The following is a 20,048-nucleotide window of genomic DNA, read 5'->3' on the forward strand; positions in this document are numbered from 1 at the left end:
ACTGTGGGAACTCAAAATAGGACCAGGTCTATTCAGATAATTGTGAATATCTTAACTAAGGAGGTGACATTTTCTATGGGTTTTGGAGGATAAGCACTAATTTACCAGGTAAAGAAAATTCTGACCTTAGCAGTAAAGTCATGGACCGTTCAGGGAATGGTAAATAAGTCATGCACCTGGAATTGTGGGAGGTGAGCCTAGAAAAACAGGTATCCTAAAACAGTTATCCATTAAGGACCTTGTATTATCTATTTAATGAGGAACCATCAAAAGTTTTCATATAGAGGACTGAAGTGATCTTCTTGATTTTTTTTTCCCATCCAGAATAGTTTACTTGGCACAAATGGACTATATGCCATGGAGAACAGTATTAGGCTTTAATTAGCTTTTTGATTAAAATCTACTCACTGAATTCATATCTATAATTAATAGTGATAGTCACCAAGTATGTGGACTTTGAGAAGTCAAGAACTTCATTAGTATATTAGTCCATTTTCACACTGCTGATAAATACATACCTGAGACATGGCAATTTACGAAAGAAAGAGGTTTAATTGGACTTACAGTTCCATGTGGCTGGGGAAGCCTCACAATCATGCCAGAAGGCAAGGAGGAGCAAGTCATGTCTTACGTGTATGGCAGCAGGCAAAGAGAGGAGCGCTTGTGCAGGAAAACTCCCCCTTACAGTAACCAGCAGATCTCGTGAGACTTACTATCACAAGAACAGCACCAGAAAGACCTGCCCCCGTGATTCAATTACCTACCACCAGGTCCCTCCCACAACACATGGGAATTCAAGATGAGATATATGAGTGGGGACACAGCCAAACCATATCATTTAGAATCTCAGTTTTACCAGTTGCTAGCATTTATGCAAGTTATTTGATATTAGTAAGCCTCCATTTTCTCGTCTCTCTCAATGAGGCTTATGAGTGGTTTATGGGCACTTTTGACCAAGGAGATGTAATGAGGTTGCTGTTAGATGGGGGAGACAGTCAAATGAGACTCTTGATTAGACATACTATTGTCTCATTGTACTCTGAGTGCTGAGTGAAGATAGACCTTGAGACAGCCATAAAAAGATAGAAATTTAATCTGTAAAGGCAATTAGTTCAAAGTAGGTTTTTGTATGGCATGCTTAAAGATTTGGAGGCAGGAACTACTGAAAGTTTTTAAGCAGGAATCCATATGTTCCACTTTTCCCAAACAGCTTCTAGTTATTTATAGTGTGCCCCTTTCACTCCTAATGGTAATTCAGTTTAGATAATAAATTATGTAACCAGTCACCTTCTGAAACAACAGTACAGCAAAAGAGATGGCTGTGGTTGAGCCATTTAGAATACAAGTAATAAGAAAAAAATACAGGAACCACTCCACAAATGTTGGGGTGGAAACAGAGAAGGAATAGTCTTTATAAAAGCCAAGAGAAGGCTGGGCGTGGTGGCTCACGCCTGTAATCCCAGTACTTTGGGAGGCCGAGGCAGGCGGATCACGAGGTCAGGAGATCGAGACCATCTTGGTTAACACGGTGAAACCCCGTCACTACTAAATATACAAAAATTAGCTGGGTGTGGTGGCAGGTGCCTGTAGTCCCAGCTACTTGGGAGGCTGAGGCCGTGAGAACCCGGGAGGCAGAGCTTGCAGTGAGCCGAGATCGCGCCACTGCACTCTAGCCTAGGCAACAGAGCAAGACTCCGTCTCAAAAAAAAAAAAAAAAAAAAAAAGCCAAGAGAAGATCGTTGTAGTAGTATTAAGAAGATGGGATTTGTAAGATCAGCAAGGCCAGATACAGCAAGGCTATGGAGCATAAGCACACATTATTAGACTTATCAAGGCAGAGCTCATTGTCTGCTTTAGACAATGCAGTTCATTTGAGCAGTTGGATAGAAGCCAAATTGGGTTTTTGTTTTTTTGTTTTATTTTTTGAGGATAAGGACTACGTCTTGTTTATTTTTGTATCTCTAGTGGCTAACACAGTAGTTATGTCAGAGGTACTTGGTGCATTTTTGAAGATTTAATAATTAATTAATAGTTGGTGCAGGCCAGGCGCAGTGGCTAACACCTGTAATCCCAGCACTTTGGGAGGCCATGGTGGGTGGATCACCTGAGGTCAGGAGTTCGAGACCAGCCTGACCAACATGGAGAAACCCCGTCTCTACTAAAAATACAAAAAAAATTAGCCAGGCGTGGTGGCGCATGCCTGTAATCCCAGCTACTCGGGAGGCTGAGGCGGGAGAATTGCTTGAACCTGTGAGGCGGAGGTTGAGGTGAGCCGAGATCGCGCCATTGCACTCCAGCCTGGGCAACAAGAGCAAAACTCTGTCTCAAGAAAAAAAAAAAATAGTTGGTGCAAAAGCTGAGATAGTGGCTATAAATACCACACTAAAAAATTTTGGTGGTTAAAGAGAGATGGGAAGTAGGATGTTTTTAGTTTGGTTAGCAGTTAGAAGGGAACAATCTCTGCATTTGAAATGTTAAGATGAACTCAGTGGAAAGAGAAATATTAAAGTTTCTGAAGAGGGAAGTAAGTTTGAAAGCTGAAGCCCTTGTTACCTACAAAAGGCCCTTTTGCAAAGTGGACCCTCCTGGTTCAGTTATCTCACCCTTTGGGATTCTGTGAGCCAGTTGAGCCAGCTAATTCCTTTCATGTTAAACTAGTTTGAGTTCGATTTCCGTCCCTTATAACTAAACAAATACTTGAATTTGGATGAAGTATTCTGACTCTAATGCTCATGCTGTCTCCACTGTACCATATTTCTTCTCTAAGGCTAAAGGTATTATCTCCAAAATTTTGTCCCTCCCTAACTTGTGGGGGCTTTAGTGAACTATTTCTGTCCTCTCTAGAATCTTTGCTTTCTTTCCCTCCTATAGATGCCTCTCCATGTAGCTTGTGTAGGCCTCCCTTATCTTTGTGAAGCCTTCAACTTAATTCTGTGGGCCCCACTAAGTTGTGATAAAGCATGCATAGGGGTTTTGGTAGAAGATAACATTAACACAGGTAGATTGGAGCTGGAGCTATACTGAGAAAAATTTGGATTACTAATTTAAATGGTTTGCTATTGATTTCTAGATCAGAGATGTTTAACAGAACTTTCTTCAGTGATGGAAATATTCTGTATCTACAGTGTTCAATACAGTAGCTGTTAGCCACATGCAGCTCCATAGAGCACTTGACATGTGGCTAGCATGACTGAGAAATCAAATTTTAAATTTAATTTTATGTATTTATCTATTTTTATAAGACAGTCTCGCTCAGTCACCCAGGCTGGAGTGCAGTGGTGTGATTTCGGCTCACTGCAACCTCCGCCTCCTGGGTTCAAGTGATTCTCCTGCCTCAGCCTCCCAAGTAGCTGGGACTACAGGGGCCTGCCACCATGCCCAGCTAGTTTCTGTATTTTTAGTAGAGAGGGGTTTCACCATGTTGGCCAGTCTTGAACTCCTGACCTCAGGTAGATCCACCTGCCTCAGCCTCTCAAAGTGCTGGGATTATGAGCATAAGCCACCACGCCCGGCCGATTTTATTTAATTTTAATCACCTTAAATTTAAATGGCCACATATGGCTAAGGCTACCATTTTGGATGGTATAGCTCTAGACATCAGAAGTTATAGCTCTCATTTTGTTTTGTTTTTAAACTAGGAGAATGATATATGTTAGAAAAAAAATGGAAACAATGTGGGCATTTGGGTGGTGAGGATGAGGCAAGAAGAAAATCTCTTTCTGTTCTTGATATTAATGCCTTTAACAAGGATGAGGAACCTAGGAGGATGAGTGGGTTTGGGAAGGTAGACAGGAAGTTCAATACTGAGTTGAGATTATGGGATATATAAACAGAGATGTCCAATAGGCATCTAAATAAGAGTTTACAGCAGAATAGAAAAAGCCAGGGCTAGAAGCATAAATTTCTGTAGTCATCTATGTAGAGGTGATAAAGCTGTAGAAAATAGGTAACGTCCTCTAGAGTGGGAGTGTAGATCTTGAAGAAAAGAGCATCGAGCACAGAACTCAGAAAAATGTGCATATGGAAAGAGTAGAGCTAAGCGTGGTAGCTCACACTCGTAATCCCAGCACTTTGGAGGGAGACAGGAGGATCACTTGAGCCTAGGAGTTCAGCCTGGGCAACATAGCAAAACTCTGTCTCTACAAAAAATACAGAAATTAGCCAGGCATGGTGGTGCACACCTGTGGTCCCAGCTGCTTGGGAGGCTGAAGTGGGAGGGATCACCTGAGCCCAGGAGATTGAGGCTACAGTGAGCTGTGATCACACCACTGCACATCAACTCCAGCCTGGGTGACAGAACAAAACCCTCTCTCTCTAAAAAAAAAAAAGAGAGAGAGAAAGAAAATAAGTGGAAAGTGGAAAGAGGAAGAGCAGCAGGCAAACATGAAATATGAAATATTTACTATGCAGTGTTTTTAAGAAATTGGCACCTAACCATGCAAATGATAGCAGAAAGATTTTGCTTTAGGTGCAGTGCTTGTCAGGAAGATTCGATATTTTACTTGAAAATGTAAGTATAGGTACGATGTAGCTAATTTCTACTGCTTCATTATATAGATCTGATAGATAGTTTTTATTTGGCCAATGCCTGCTATCATTACACTATCATAGTGTTATTTCTGCCTATAGAATCATAAATGTGTCTGTTAAATGGGCTTAATATTTGGGCAGATTGCCAATAAATGTCACAAACTCCAGTCCAAATAAATCAGTTTATAAACCTAGGAGAATGTCTAGCTACTTTTAGTGTTTTCCAGATAATCAGTAGTTGTAATTAATGATGCTTAAATGGATTTTCTACATAAGATTAAGGAGAAATTGTTTGACACTACCTATATAATCTGCATTTTTATCATCTGAGTGGGAAGTCTTATTACTTTCCCCACACTGTGTCATACACTTGCAGAAGAACATAAAAGGTAGTGATTATGCTACCTGCGAAGAACGGCATCAGAGCAGATTGAAGGGTGTAGTATGAGTAAAGAATTGGAGACCAGAGAAAAGGCTCTGGAAAGGAAGGCAAGCCTGGAGAAGGAAACCTGAAGGAATAGATAGGCTGAAGGTCAGATCTATGGAGTAGACAGTAGGTAACAGGTCAATTTGTTGCCTAGCTCAGTGCCTGATACATAATAGGTGCTCAGTATTTATCGAAGGAAGGAATGGGAAAAGGAAAATTCATTCGGCAAGAACAGTAGAATCCTACTTTGGCCCCATCTTATTTTATTTGTCACTTGACCTCAGTTATCACATCTCTCTGACTTTCGGTTGCTGTTAGGTTTATTGTTAAAACATACACTAGATAGTTTATATTTTAACTTGTAATTATTGTCTAGCTCTGGACGATGGGAGGGCAGGGGGTTGCTCTCCTATTTAGAGACACGGGAATATACTTGAGTACTTGGATGTTTAATTTCCTTTTGTTTTAAGACTATAACAGAGTAGGTGTGACCATATCTAGCCCCTGAATATTCTGGCCTTGGGTGACATAGGTGAGCACTTCTAGCTGATCTGACAGGTTAAAGGTGTACACTTATTTTCTCTGTAAGAAGCATCATCTGGTAAGATGATCAAGAATGGTGCAAAGCAGGATGGGGAGTTTAAAATTGTTTCCAAATGTGGGAATGTAAATGAATATAAACATGTAAGATTTTAATATACCAAACTGATCAGCTTCTGTGTAATTTCCAAGTTTCTTTTTTCTTTCAAAACTCCTCTGAAATCTAACTGTCCACGAAAACTTAGTTTATAGAATTTTATCTGATTTATTTACTCAGATATTACATTGACCTCACATCCAGTAGTGAAAACAGATTTTATTGTAGAATCTGGAAAGATAGAGGGCCATATAGGTTGTATTTTCAGTTTTGTTTATACTAACACGTGTTTACAACCCAATTTAATTTACACCCTGTATTGTATTATTGTTGTCATATCTCTGTATGCGTGTAAGTATAACATGTGTTGGCAAAGGAAAATTTTGAGTAAGAAAAAGCTCTCTGACCTATTTGATTCAATATGTATTTGAGTGTCTAACAGACACTGTTTTAGACACTGGTGATACAACACTGAACAGAGCACCAAATACTTTACAGCGTCTCCTGGAGCTGTTGTCAAGACATACTTTCCAAGGGGAATATTTCAGAATAGGTGATAACTTATCAACGAAGGAAAAGTACCTTAGTCATCTAGGAGAGTTGTACTTAGAGTGAACTGAAATAAACTAAGCTCACTAAAGACAGGGATTTTTTGTTTGGCTTTTGTCTGTTGCATTCACTACTGTATCTCCAGGGCCCAAAATAGTGCTCGGCTCATAATAAGTATTCAGCAAATATATGTTGTTGATTGAAGTATTTGTTTTGAATTTCTGTAATCAAAGACATGTACCTTGGTAAATTATCTTTACATCTTGCTAGTTGAAAATTTTATCTCAGTTGCTTTGTTTTTAATGTTACCTTGCTTTTTGTTTCTACTTGTGCCATACATCAGGATGCTGGAAAAGCTTATTAATATTGACAGTCATATGGTTATTTGATATTGAAAAGAATAGATTTGGAAAGGAACCTAGGAGGTCATCTTTTGTTCAGCTTCCTGCCTAGGAAAACTAAGTAAGATGATTAGGTATGTATATTTAATTAGTCATTTAAAAAAAACCAGGACAACATAATTGGGTTCCCTCTTGAGAAAATGGAGAAAGGTACTTAACCCTAGCTATAAAGGGACTAACCTGGAAATTTTAGAACTTCTGTGTGGGAAAGTGGAAAAAAAAAAAAGCACAACTAAGCTGCTCTTTGTTGATATCAGAAATGGGCCTGTCATTCATTTTGGCATTGAAGCATAGCCTCCTATCTCAGGGGGCAGGACTGGGACATTTTTTTCCTCCTACAAGAGCTGGACAGTTATTACAGGTTCAAAAAGCCCCGACCAGTTTTTCAAGAGTTTCTCCTCCTTTTTCCCCCCTGAAACTCATGGTGCTTTTGCTCTGCTTTCAAGATGCATTAAGTCTCCTGCTTTGTGACTGCTTTGGAGCCAGCAGATACTCTGATATGTATAATTCAAATTATGCAGGTTTCACGAGTAAGTTTAATCTTATTTTTGAAGTTAGTTAAAAGGCAAGTGATATTTAGAAAAATATTAACTTGTAGTTATTTCACCTTTTTTACTTTAAGCATTTTTATTGCTTCTCGGCCTTTTGGCTAAGATCAAGTGTGTACTTTAAGCATTTTTTAAAATAAAAATATCCTTTTAATAAGAAAACAAGGTTCTACATAGAAAAGCCCCTTCATCTAAGACCTGCACTTTTCAATTTATTTTGAGATGTCTTTGTCGTAAACAGTATTCATATGTCTCTTGAAAGCTGGTTAACCAAACAGTTTTCTTGAGCATCTTTTTAGTTTTACTGAGAAGTATTTTAAATTGAGCTTTTCTGAGCTCGATTGCTTACGTCTGACACAGTCTCAAGTTTCCACTGAATGGTAACAAAGACTGTAGAGTGTTGTTGGTACTGCAGTGAGAGGCATGCTTCCTTAGACCAGGTAAGAGAGATCAGTTTGTTTCTCACTGCTGGGTGAGTTTTTACAGCGCTTATTTTATATTCTTTAAGCAGCAGCAATATTAAATTGATAAATAGCCAGGAGCACGCTGATTTCAAGACGTCCTTGCTTGTTGCAGACAGAAAAACTACAGGGTTATGTATGGGGGTTGGGGTAGGTGGGGGGGAGGGGGCGGGGGAGGGGAAGAGTTAGTTTATTACTCAGTTACTTATATAAATTAATTAAAATGTGAAAATTCTGGAGCTCAGTTTTCTTAATTCAGGAACTAAAGCAGCAGTTGAGGAAATCAGTAATTTTAAAGGTACTTCATGGTTATTACTTGTGAAAGCAATTCAAAGGATAGTTTTTACTTTCATTTTTTTCCCCAGTAGTTAATAAAATAAGCTTTGCCCTTAACTAAACATTTTTTCCACTTATGAAAACTTTTAAATTGCCAACAGCAAAATATGCTTCCCAAGGATCCTTGGCAATCAACCTGACACTTGAAAAATATTTCAGCTTTTATAGCTGTTTCATTCCTTTTTTTCCCTAGTACATTTTTCTTAAAAGTATTTGTGCTTTGAAAATGTCAGCTGTATTCTAATGAAGCTTAGGCATTGTTTGCTCATAAAGGGGCCGGTGCATTCCACTGCTTTATGGTTTATTATGAGGCACAGTGTGAGAGTGTGGGTGGCACCATTTGGTGTCTGCCTCTTGGGGTAGTGACTGCCATTATGTTAGCCTTGGACTGGCAAAGAAAATATAGCATACAAGATGCTATATGAATCTGGATACTGTGAAGAAAATCTTACCCCTAAACAATTCTTAATGAGCCTGGAATATGTGACAACTTGATTGAATTGATAATTTCAGTTATACCCTTGAAGTTTGCATTTTAGTTACAACGTATATTCTATTAGACATGTCTTTTTTGATATATAATAGCATTTAGTCATTCTTTGAAGTTCAATAAGGAAGTGAATGTTTCTGAACTATGATGTTTTTAATAGATACGGTAAAATTTTAAATAATACATTTACTTAAAGTTTTAAGGAAAGTAGTGTGGGTGGGGAGCAGGAGTGGGAGAGGGAGAGGGAGAGGGAGAGGAGGTCAGGCAGAGAGTCTTTCTTCTTTCAGTTGGGAAAGCCCTGGTGAAGAAAAAAAGCAACAGATGTTTCTTCTGTTACAATTGAGGTTGTTTCATTCAAAACTCAGAGTAGCTGGAATGGAGAGAAGAGGTCATAAATCTGACTTAATCAGTGAATAAATAAAATTTAGTCATTTGAAATTTATTATTTTATATTCAGGAATTGAAAGTCATAGAGTAACAAAATGAGTAACATACCCTTTGAAGAGGCATTTTTAAAAAACTTTAAATATTGCCTGTAGCCTGTATAATTAATGAAAATGTGAGAAAATTAATATTAGTGAACTTCACTTAAGGAAAAAATTGATAATTAAATCATATAGACTATTTTTTTTAAAGCCTAAGCCATCTAAAATATAGAGGAAACACTTAGTTGCAAAAGTTTATCACTAGACAATAGGTACAAAATCTCAAAATGAAAATAAAATGTGAAACATCAGTTACATATGTTGCTAGATCATTTCATCTTCTGTGAGAAGCTGAGGCTTATCCCTAAGACCTTTGAATAAGAAATATGGGAATAATATTTTGGGTTTAATTGAAATGATATGTTGCAGTTTGCCTCTAAAAAGAAAGATAATAAGCTTGGATTGGTTGCTAATGGAAAGAGAAGAATGTTTATCTGCTGAAAAGAGTAGGAATGAAGAGTGTGGAAGCATTATGCGTGTAATGAAAGCAGTCAAAATTCTGAAAAACAGTTTTTGAATTTTTGGAATTCATAATGAGGAAAGTGAAAACCTTTCCTTTTACAAGTAACACAAAGAAGTCCTATGCTGTTATATAATGTGCGTGTATACACATTCAACTTTATTCATTTCTTAAGTTTGCTCTTGAAAAATCAATGCTGAGCACCAGCTCTTTCACATATGAGGCACTTATTCAATATTTGCCATACCCTACACTGGAAAATTCGTAGTAATTTACACTACAATAAAGTTTTTGAGCTATAGTTTAAAATTTGCATATGGATTAATTATTATACAGTTTTCTAAATAATTGGCCTAAGGAGAGAGAAGACTGGAAGAGATATCAACATTCAAGCAGATTATTAAAAATTTCTCTTGCTGTTAGCTAAGATCTGTGGGCTTACCTGAAGATTGTTTTTTATTTATTTATTTATTTATTTATTTTTATTTATTTTTTTTTTTTTTGAGACGGAGTCTTGCTGTCGCCCAGGCTGGAGTGCAGTGGCGCGATCTCGGCTCTCTGCAGGCTCCGCCTCCCGGGGTTCACGCCATTCTCCTGCCTCAGCCTCCCGAGTAGCTGGGACTACAGGCGCCCGCCACCTCGCCCGGCTAATTTTTTTTTGTATTTTTAGTAGAGACGGGGTTTCACCGTGTTAGCCAGGATGGTCTCGATCTCCTGACCTCGTGATCCGCCCGCCTCGGCCTCCCAAAGTGCTGGGATTACAGGCGTGAGCCACCGCGCCGGGCCTATTTATTTATTTTTTGAGACGGAATCTCACTGCAAGCTCTGGCTCCCAGGTTCACGCCATTCTCCTGCCTCAGCCTCCCCAGTAGCTGGGACTACAGGCGTCCACCACCACGCCCGACTAATTTTTTGTATTTTTAGTAGAGGTGGGGTTTCATCATGTTAGCCAGGATGGTCTCAATCTCCTGACCTCGTGATCTGCCCACCTCAGCCTGATAGTCTCGATCTCCTGACCTGGAGATCCGCCCACCTCGGCCTCCCAGAGTGCTGGGATTACGGGCGTGAGCCACCTCGCCGGCCAGAAGATTTTCTTTTCTTCAAATAATGATGACCAAATTCAGAGATTTTGAAGTTTGTTTGTTTGTTTGTTTGAGACGGAGTTTTGCTCTTGTTGCCCAGGCTGGAGTGCAATGGTGTGATCTCGGCTCACTGCCGCCTCTGCCTCCCGGGTTCAAGTGATTCTCCTTCCTCATCCCCCCTCCCCTCCGCCGCCCCGGCCAGTAGCTGGGATTACAGGCATGCACCCACACGCCTGGCCTTTGAAGTTTATTGAATCATTATTTCAATTAAGATTCAGATTCTAAAATTTATCTGTGTACATTTTGCTTATCTTAAGGAATAGCAACATGTAGTGGTTGAGTTTTTTTCTCTCTAAAATAAGTAAAACAATTTACATGGACTTTAAAATGGATTTACAAACCATAGATTTGCCTAAAGAACTTTTTTTACAATTCTGATCAAAGAACAGAAATTTTGATGGAGTAGACAGCCTTAAAAAAAAGTTGGTCACTCCACATGTTATACATAACTGTGATAGCATCATAGATTGTGATTATAAAAATGTGTATCACTTACAATTATAAATGTAGACATGACAATAAGTTACTTAACAAGGAAAACAGTATCAGCAACAGCAGCAAGGACGTAGTTTGGACTCCTAGCCCTTCAAATTGAGAAATGAAGAACAAAATCAGTTGAATTATTTTAAGATGAATTCCCACTGCCTCTGTATGTGTAAATTATCTTGGAATTATTGAATGTGTGGTCAAATTATGGTTGAGAAGAGCACATTAGTTTTAGCATATATGGAGTATAGAACATAGAGAGTATAATTTTCTATTATATTGTAGTTTTATACTCTATATATGCGAAACCAAACCATTCAAGTTTGTTACCTGGAAATTGGTTGGGAGTGTCTGAAGGAAAAAACAAACAAAAACATTCCTAATTCATCTGCCATCTAGAGGTAATTCCTTAATTGTCTTTAATTTCTAATAAATATTTCCAGTCATAATCAATTTAAAGATTAAATTAAATCTTTTTTTTTTTTTTTCTTTGAGACAGAGTCTCACTGTTGTCGCCCGGGCTGGAGTGCAGTGGTGCAATCTCAGTTCACTGCAGCCTCTGCTTCCCGGGTTCAAGCAATTCTCCTGCCTCAGCCTCCCGAGTAGCTGAGATTACAGGTGCCCACCACCACACCCAGCTAATTTTTGTATTTTAGTAGAGATGGGGTTTCACCATGTTGGCCAGGCTGTTCTCGAACGCCTGACCTCAGGTGATCCGCCGGCCTCGACCTCCCAAAGTGCTGGGATTACAGGCATGAGCCATCACACCTGGTCTTAAATTAAATCTTTAAAATGTCTACTGAAAGAAGACTTCAGGAGTGAAGTACCTGTGGTTCTTGCTTTATGTATGAACTCTTTAGCACAAAACTGAGGTCTTAGAAGAACCTGAGCCTTACCTATTTATTGTAACCCGATTCAGAATACCCAGAGAGGTCAATGATTTAGCCTTTTTTTTCTGCCTTACATATACGTATGCAACTAGAAGTAACAGCCACCTTGAAATTTCTCATCTCTGGAGTGGAGTAAGAGGGGAGATGTGCCTGATGCCTATATTTCTCTGAAGAGAAGACCTTTTACATTGTTTAGGAGCAGGTAGACCAGTATGAGTATGGTGCTTTGAGTATATTATGAATTAACTATGTTTTGTGAACTGATCCAGGAACCTGTCATGTAATTAAGTTGTTTCTTTCTACCAAGTTTCAAGAAACCAATTTTCAAATTAATTTTTACATGGTAACTCTAAAGCTGGAGACTATCAACCGGGGACTTTGGTTTTGGCACTTTGCTCACTTGTAGTGAAAATTTGGCAACTCTTGGCAATTTCTCTGACAGAAAAATGAACAGACCACTAAGTGAGCACTTACCATGTGCCAGGTAGACACAGTAGAACTTATTTATAGAAGTTTTCAAAAATCTTTTAATGGGCTGGGCATGGTGGCACATGCCTGTAATCCCAGCACCTGGAGAGGCCAAGGTAGGCGGATTACTTTAATTTAGGAGTTCAAGACCAGCCTGGGCACATGGCAAAATCCTGTCTCTACAAAAAATACAAAAATTAACTGGGCATGGTGGCACGCATCTGTGGTCCCAGCTACTCGGGAGAATGAGGTGGGAGGATCCCTTGAGCCCAGGTCAAGGCTGCAGTGGGCAGAGATCATGCTACTGCGCTCCAGCCTAGGCAACAGAGCAAGACCCTGTCCCAAAAAAAATTTAAAAATCTTTAATGGATAAATTTTTAATACAAAGAGATTTTGTTGACATTGATGTCTAACTTTAAGATTTCTTGCATTTCACAGTGTGATTTAAATGTAGCTTCAGTAATAGCCCTCAAGTAGAATATATTGTTGAAATTATAATATCAGTAACTTACTGCAGTTTTGAATGAGCTGCTTAGTGCATGGTATTATAAAACAATGATCCCCTCTTTTATTTGCTAAGGAGAATAACTGCTTTGGAACTCTTAATTCATGGGTGGTCCTTGGTCCCTTTGAATTTGTATCCTAAAGTTTTACATTTAAGAACCCCCCAGCCGGGCGTGGTGGTTCACGCCTGTAATCCCAGCACATTGGGAGGCCAGGGCAGGTGGATCAGTTGAGGTCAGGAGTTCGAGACCAGCCTGGACAACACGGCAAAACCCTGTCTCTACTAAAAATACAAAAAAAAAAAAAAAAAGCCAGGTGTGGTGGCACATGCCCGTAATCCCAGCTTCTCAGGAGGCTGAGATAGGAGATTCGCTTGAACCCAGGAGGCGGAGGTTGCAGTGAGCCGAGATCACGCCACTGCACTCCAGCCTAGGTGACACAGCAAGACTCTATCTCAAATAAATAAAAAAACTTATTTTAAAAACCCAACTTTTTTTTCTTTTTCTTTTTCTGTTTTTTTTTTTTTTTTGAGACGATGTCTTGCTCTGTTGCCAGACTGGAGTGCAGTGGCACGATCTTGGCTTACTGCAACCTCCGCCTCCCGGGTTCATGCGATTCTCCTGCCTCAGCCTCCCGAGTAGCTGGGACTACGGGCGCATGCCACTGCACCCGGCTAATTTTTGTATTTTTACTAGAGATGGGGTTTCACCATGTTGGCCAGGCCAGTCTCAAACTCCTGATTTCGTGATCCGCCCGCCTTGGCCTCCCAAAGTGCTGGGATTCAGGCATGGGCCACCTGTGCCTGGCCCAGGAACCCAGCTTTTTAATTCAAAGTCTGTCTGCAGTCATGGTCACCTCTTATAAATATTAGAAAAATATCTCACTTAACTGTAAATTTAAAAGGATTTATCTGTTACCCCTGTCTGGCTACCCTCTCAGAGGGACTGTGAGCTTCTTCATGAGAGTAATTTCCAGTGAAGTCCTCTTGGGTATTTGAGTACTCATAAATTCTGATCCTTGTGGTTGCACTCAGCTGCCTTGATCAACTCTAGCCATTCAGTGGCTGTTGGTATGAGATAAAATGTGCTGCTTTCTGTGCTTTCTCTTTTACTAGGCCTGTAAACAGTGTCTGTGTGCCATCTGGTGGGTGTATTGACTGTCGTGATGGCGCTAACTGGTGATTGAAAATGGGCTAAACAGTGAAAAAATATAACACTTAAGAACAAGAAACAGAAGAAATAAGGGTCACTCAGACTCTTTTAAAGTGAGAATAGAGATAAGTTCAGTGTACTAGAGTCCACTTGCATTTCATTATTTCCTTAATGTGAACAAAGAGTCTTACCAGACCGTAAGAATCATCTGAGGCACTTAAAAATACAAATTCTCCACCTAATTTTTGAATCTTTAGGTGTCCAGTGGAGCTCAGGAGTGTGTGTTTTGAATAAGAGACACCTCTCTCCCCTTTGTAGTGAATCTTGTGATCACTCATATTTGGGAAGAACTGCTGGGAAGGATTGGGAGGATCAAGTTGTTTGAGGACATATAGTAAACTTCCTCAATTATTAATCAGAAGATACATTTCAAAACTAGGAAATTTTAGTTGAGCAGGTGGAAGAAAAATGAGAAATTGAACAATTAAAAAGTTTCCTTGACTGAATATGCTAACAGAAAAAAGATTTCAAAAGGACATGTTTTAACTAAAGATAAAGAAGCCAATGAAAAACGAGCAGTATCAAACCTACAGATGAGACAAATGTTTCTGGGTGAACACTTAAAAAATTATTGAAGGAGAAGGGCCCTGCAAGTGACCCTAGTGATTTCTAAGATCTTTTAGGTTTGATGAACTAAATGAAACCAGTTATAATATTCCAGATACCAGAGCTTGAATTGAGGAGTTTGCTTAAGCAATGAAGAGATACTGTTTAAATCTTGACATGTGGTAAGATGGAGAAAAAAAAATTTTTTTCTGCTTTCAAATTTAAGAATTTAGGGCATTTATGGTTCTAGGTACAAGAAAAGGAGGGAGCTAGCTAATCGTTTGAAAAAGTGTCCCCTCAGTGAACTTGTTCAACAAAGCCAAGAGAACAGGTTTGATCTTCTAGGGAAAGTATGTAGGAAACACTGACATATAAGATTTATTCATTTAAAAATATGACCATAGAGCTATAAATACACTTATTATTATGGTCGTTTCAAGGATCCTTTGGAAAGATTCTGGTTAGGTGATCCATTTGGGTGAATCCTGAAAGTTCTCTATATTCTGGCAGCTGCAGAAACATTCAGGCTTTTCCTTCTGTGTGTGTGATATGTAGGAATGTGCATGTCAGATTTTCTGTCCTTATCTTTGCACAATGGGATGCCTGATCTCCATTTACAACCAAATAGAAAGAGGAAGGTTGTAGAGGTCACTTGAACCATTATACTTTGGAGATATTATGAACTTTTTTATCTTCTCTTTGTCACCCATCCCAATTATAGTGATGTTGAGGTCATTCCGAGTTAAAAAGTTTTGTAATAGTGATTACCTTTGTATTTAATCTTCGTGACTTTGGTGAACATGGTTCAGTACAAATGCATCAAAATAAAACATAACAGTGGTGTAATGTGCATGTGCAGATAGGTCATACTAGGTAGTAAATAAAGTGAAAACTTTTTTTTTTTTTTTTGAGACAAGGTCTTGCTTTGTCACCCAGATGGGAGTGCAGTGGCATGAACACAGCTCACTGCAGCCTCGACTTCCTGGGCTCAGGAGATCCTCTTGCCTCAGCCTCCCATGTAGCTGGGACCATAAGTGTATGTCACTACACCTGGGTGATTTTATTATTTTTTTATAGAGATGAGGCCTTACTATGTTGCCCAGGCTGGTCTTGAAGTCCTGGACTCAAGCAATCCTCCTGCCTCAGCCTCCCAAAGTGCTGGGACTATAGGCATGAGCCATCACACCTGGCCTGAAAACTGTTTTTTTGTTTTTTTTTTAAGAAAAAGGTGTATGAGTATATTTAAACATAAAAATGAAGGAAGTCAGAGTAACTGCAAAGTTTGTTTTTATTTCATTTACATAGATGATGCTGTTGACCTACAGAGCCTGAGTTATTTTCTTCTTCTTTCTTTTTTTTTTTACCGCCCCCCCAACTGAGACGGAGTCTTGCTCTGTTGCCCAGGCTGGAGTGCAGTGGCACTATCTCGGCTCACCGCAACCTCCACTTCCCAAGTGCAAGCAGTTCTCCTGCCTCAGCCACCCAAACAGCTGGGATTACAGGCGCACACCACCACTCCTGGCTAAGTTTTTGTATTTTTAGTAGAGACAGGGTTTCACCATGTTGGCCAGGCTGGTCTCGAACTCCTAACCTCCTGATCCGCCCACCTTAGCCTCCCAAAGTGTTGGGATTACAGATGTGAGCCACCGTACCTGGCCCAAGAGTTATTTCTGAAATACAGGTGATAGATATCCCCTGAGTCATCCATATCCTTTCTCCCTAGTCTACTTTGTTTTCCGTGACATATATTGCTTTCTAGATGGCTGGCTAAAATTAGAAATACAGTCTTAAGGTTGTGAAATCATTTCTCTTTGCAAAACAAATTGCCCGTTCTAGAATTGACCTGTGACTTGACGTCTTCAGTACTGTATTTGAAGCTAATTGATAGTCTTTTACAGTAGTTATTAACAGATAGTTAAAAGGTAGTACAGGAAGGAAGGAAATGCTCTGACACTACTTTCTTTTTCTGACTAAGCTTATTCTTTTGTGGAACTGTTAATCATGAGTGAAACAAAACCATGGGAAACTGGCATATGAAGAGGCAGATCAGTGGAGCAGAATAGAAAATCAATAAATTGACCCAAATAAGTAAACTCAAGGTTGCATTTCATATCAGCATGGAGGAGAGTGAGTGGATTATTCATTAAAAGTGGCTAACTCGGGGGAAAACCTTGGATCTGTCACTTCTTAGATAAGTTCCAGGTAGGTCAAGGATTTATAATTTAAAATGAAGGCTTTAAAATTGTATAAGAAAACTTGGGGGCCGGGCGCGGTGGCTCACGCTTGTAATCCCAGCACTTTGGGAGGCCGAGGCGGGCGGATCACGAGGTCAGGAGATCGAGACCACAGTGAAACCCCGTCTCTACTAAAAATACAAAAAAATTAGCCGGGCGTGGTGGCGGGCGCCTGTAGTCCCAGCCTCTCCGAGAACCGAATGCATGATCGAGCTGGCCACTGACCCACCTGGGTAACAGACCATCTCAAAAAAAAAAAAAAAAAAAAAAAAAATAATCTTAGTATACATTCTAACTGCTGATAATTAATTTGTAAGAACAGCATATCCAACTGGAAATATAAAACATGTACGATAAGTAAAATGCAGCATGTTTAAAGTGCATGTATAAAGTGCACTTCCAGGGAGCAGAGGTAAATTTAGGAAAACCCTGGCAATTAGTCTCACTTCCTTCAGTTTTACATTTAAACACACACAGACCTTTTTAAGTTTGACACAAAAGTCATTAGGAGATTACAAAATTGACTACATTCTTAAAAATGTGCAAATAGGCCGGGCGCAGTGGCTCACGCCTGTAATCCCAGCACTTTGGGAGGCCGAGGCAGGCAGATTACCTGAGGTCAGGAGTTCGAGATCAGCCTGGGCAACATGGTGAAACCACGTCTCTACTAAAAATACAAAATTAGCCGGGCGTGGTGACACATGCCTGTAATCCCAGCTACTCAGGAGGCTGAGGCAGGAGAATCGATTGAACCTGGGATGCGGAGGATGCAGTGAGCCGAGATCACGCCATTGCGCTCCAGCCTGGGCAACAAGAGTAAATCTCCATCTCACCAAAAAAAAAAAAGAAAAAAAATGGGCAAAGAATAACATATAAAAGCAAACACTTTTCAATTGGGGGAAATATTTGCAGAAAGTATAATAGAATAAACATATTTCTTCAATATTTAAAGACATTCTACCAAAAAAAAAAAAAAAACCTCATCAAAAACCAATGGGTGGACATAATTCTCAGGAAGGAACATTTACATAACTTTTAAACAAAAGATGCTCAATGTTCAGCTGTACTCATAACAATATATTAAAACCAAAATAAGACCAAAATGAGTTACTATACTTAATTTTAAATGTAAAAGTTGTCAAAGAAAATAAAATTTAAAAAGACATTGCCTGGGTGCAGTGGCTCACACCGATAGTCCCACTTTGGGAGGCCGAGGTGGGAGGATTGCTTGAGCCCAGGAGTTCAAGAATAGCCTGGGCAACATGGTGAGACCATGTCTCTAAAAAAATTTAAAAATTAGCTGGATGGGCCGGGCGTGGTGGCTCACGCTTGTAATCCCAGCACTTTGGGAGGCCGAGGTGGGCGGATCATGAGGTCAGGAGATCGAGACCATGGTGAAACCCTGTCTCTACTAAAAATACAAAAAAAATTAGCTGGGCGTGGTGGCGGGCGCCTGTAGTCCCAGCTGCTCGGAGAGGCTGAGGCAGGAGAATGGCGTGAACCCGGGAGGCGGAGCCTGCAGTGAGCCGAGATTGCGCCACTGCACTCCAGCCTGGGCAACAGAGCGAGACTCCGTCTCAAAAAAAAAAAAAAAAAAATTAGCTGGATGTGGTGGCGTACTCAGAAGGCTGAGTGGGGAGGATGGCTTGAACCCTGGAGTTTGAGGCTGCAGTGAGCTGTGATTGTTTCACTACACTCCAGCCTGGGTGACAGAAGGAAACCCCGTCTCTAAAAAAATAAAAAAATAAAAAACAGTAGATTAATGAGGATATATGTAAATGGACACTTTCATGCATTTCTAAAGGGAGAAATACACAGTTGATACAAGTAATGTGGGTAAAGAAATATGTATAGTCATTGCAGTAGTATATGTAATACTAAAAGCTTTTCCATTACTCAGGAGCTCAATAAATAGACTGCTGGAGCCATAAAAGGGAATACTATGTAGCTAATAAAATAAACATTGAGGCCTGGAACGGTGGCTTACGCCTGTAATCCTAGCACTTTGGGAGGCCAAGGCGGGCGGATCCCCTGAGGTCAGGAGTTCGAGACCAGCCTGGCCAGCATGATGAGACCCCCATCTTTACTGAAAGTACAAAAATTAGCCAAGCATGGTGATGGGTGCCTGTAATCCCAGCTCTTCAGGAGGCTGAGGCAAGAGAATCGCCTGAACCCAGGAGGCGGAGGTTGCAGTAAGCCAAGATCGTGCCACTGCACTCCAGCCTGGACGATAAGAGCGGGACTCCATCTCATAAGTAAATAAATAAATAAAAAAAATATTGAGGCAACACTACATCTACAGATATGGAAAGACATCTGAGATGGATATAAAAGCAACACTCAGACTGATAGAAAAAAAGGATATTCTTTTGGCTGGGCGCAGTGGCTCACGCCTGTAATCCCAGCACTTTGGGAGGCCGTGGTGGGTGGATCACGAGGTCAGGAGTTCAAAACCAGCCTGACCAACATGGTGAAACCCTGTCTCTACTACATATACAAAAATTAGCCAGGCATGGTGGCATGTGCCTGTAATCCCAGCTACTCAGGAAGCTGAGACAGGAGAATCGCATGAACCCGGCAGGCAGAGGTTGCAGTGAGCCAAGATCATGCCACTGCACTCCAGCCAAGGCGACAGAGCGAGACTCCATCTCAAAAAAAAAAAGAATATTTTTGCGTATGTGTTTGGGTATGCCTAGGATATTTTTGGAAGCTTATCTACAAACTGGCACCACAGCTGTCACTAAGGAAGGGAATATTTTCGTGGTGATTCGGGATGGCAGGAGACTCAGTTTTCACTGTACACTCTAGTTTTATGAATTTGTATATATGCTTCCATGTAGACATTCATGTACTTACCAATTGATTCATCCAACAAATATTAAGCTCTGCTGTATGCTAGTGTTGGAGACACCTAACTGGAGCAATGAATGAGATGACAAAGCCCCTATTGTTGTAGAACTTAACATTCTGAGAGTGACAAGACAGATAGTAATTATATAAGTAAATATAAATATGTAATGTGTCATATAGAGATAAGTACTATGGTGGAAAAATAAAGTATAGTAAATTAGGAAGTGCTGATATAGGGTGGTAGATATCTCTGCTGCCGTGTCAACTTAGCACACTTGAAGGAAATGGGAATAAGACACGTAGGATATCTGGGGGAGGATTACAGGCAGAGGAGGCTTGGAGGACAAAGGCCATGAAGTAGAAATTTGGTTGGCATGGATTGAAGAACAGCAA

At 40.0% G+C, this 20,048-nt stretch overlaps 1 protein-coding gene across 14 annotated transcripts in view; it reads left to right on the forward strand.

Moving 5' to 3' along the window:
* The window catches only part of TFDP2 (transcription factor Dp-2), a 193,162-nt gene that overhangs the window by 115,184 nt on the left and 57,930 nt on the right, over nucleotides 1-20,048 (forward strand). The window contains exon 1 of one of the 14 annotated variants that reach the window (XM_058433377.1): nucleotides 7,466-7,532. The exons of 11 other annotated variants lie outside the window; for them this stretch is intronic. The gene's annotated coding sequence lies outside the window, so the exon portion shown is untranslated. 2 more of the 14 variants (XM_058433384.1, XM_058433380.1) reach the window with 2 other exon arrangements.

Source organism: Hylobates moloch, unplaced genomic scaffold (assembly GCF_009828535.3).
Source record: "Hylobates moloch isolate HMO894 unplaced genomic scaffold, HMol_V3 SCAFFOLD_22, whole genome shotgun sequence".
Classification (NCBI taxonomy): Eukaryota; Metazoa; Chordata; class Mammalia; order Primates; family Hylobatidae; genus Hylobates; species Hylobates moloch.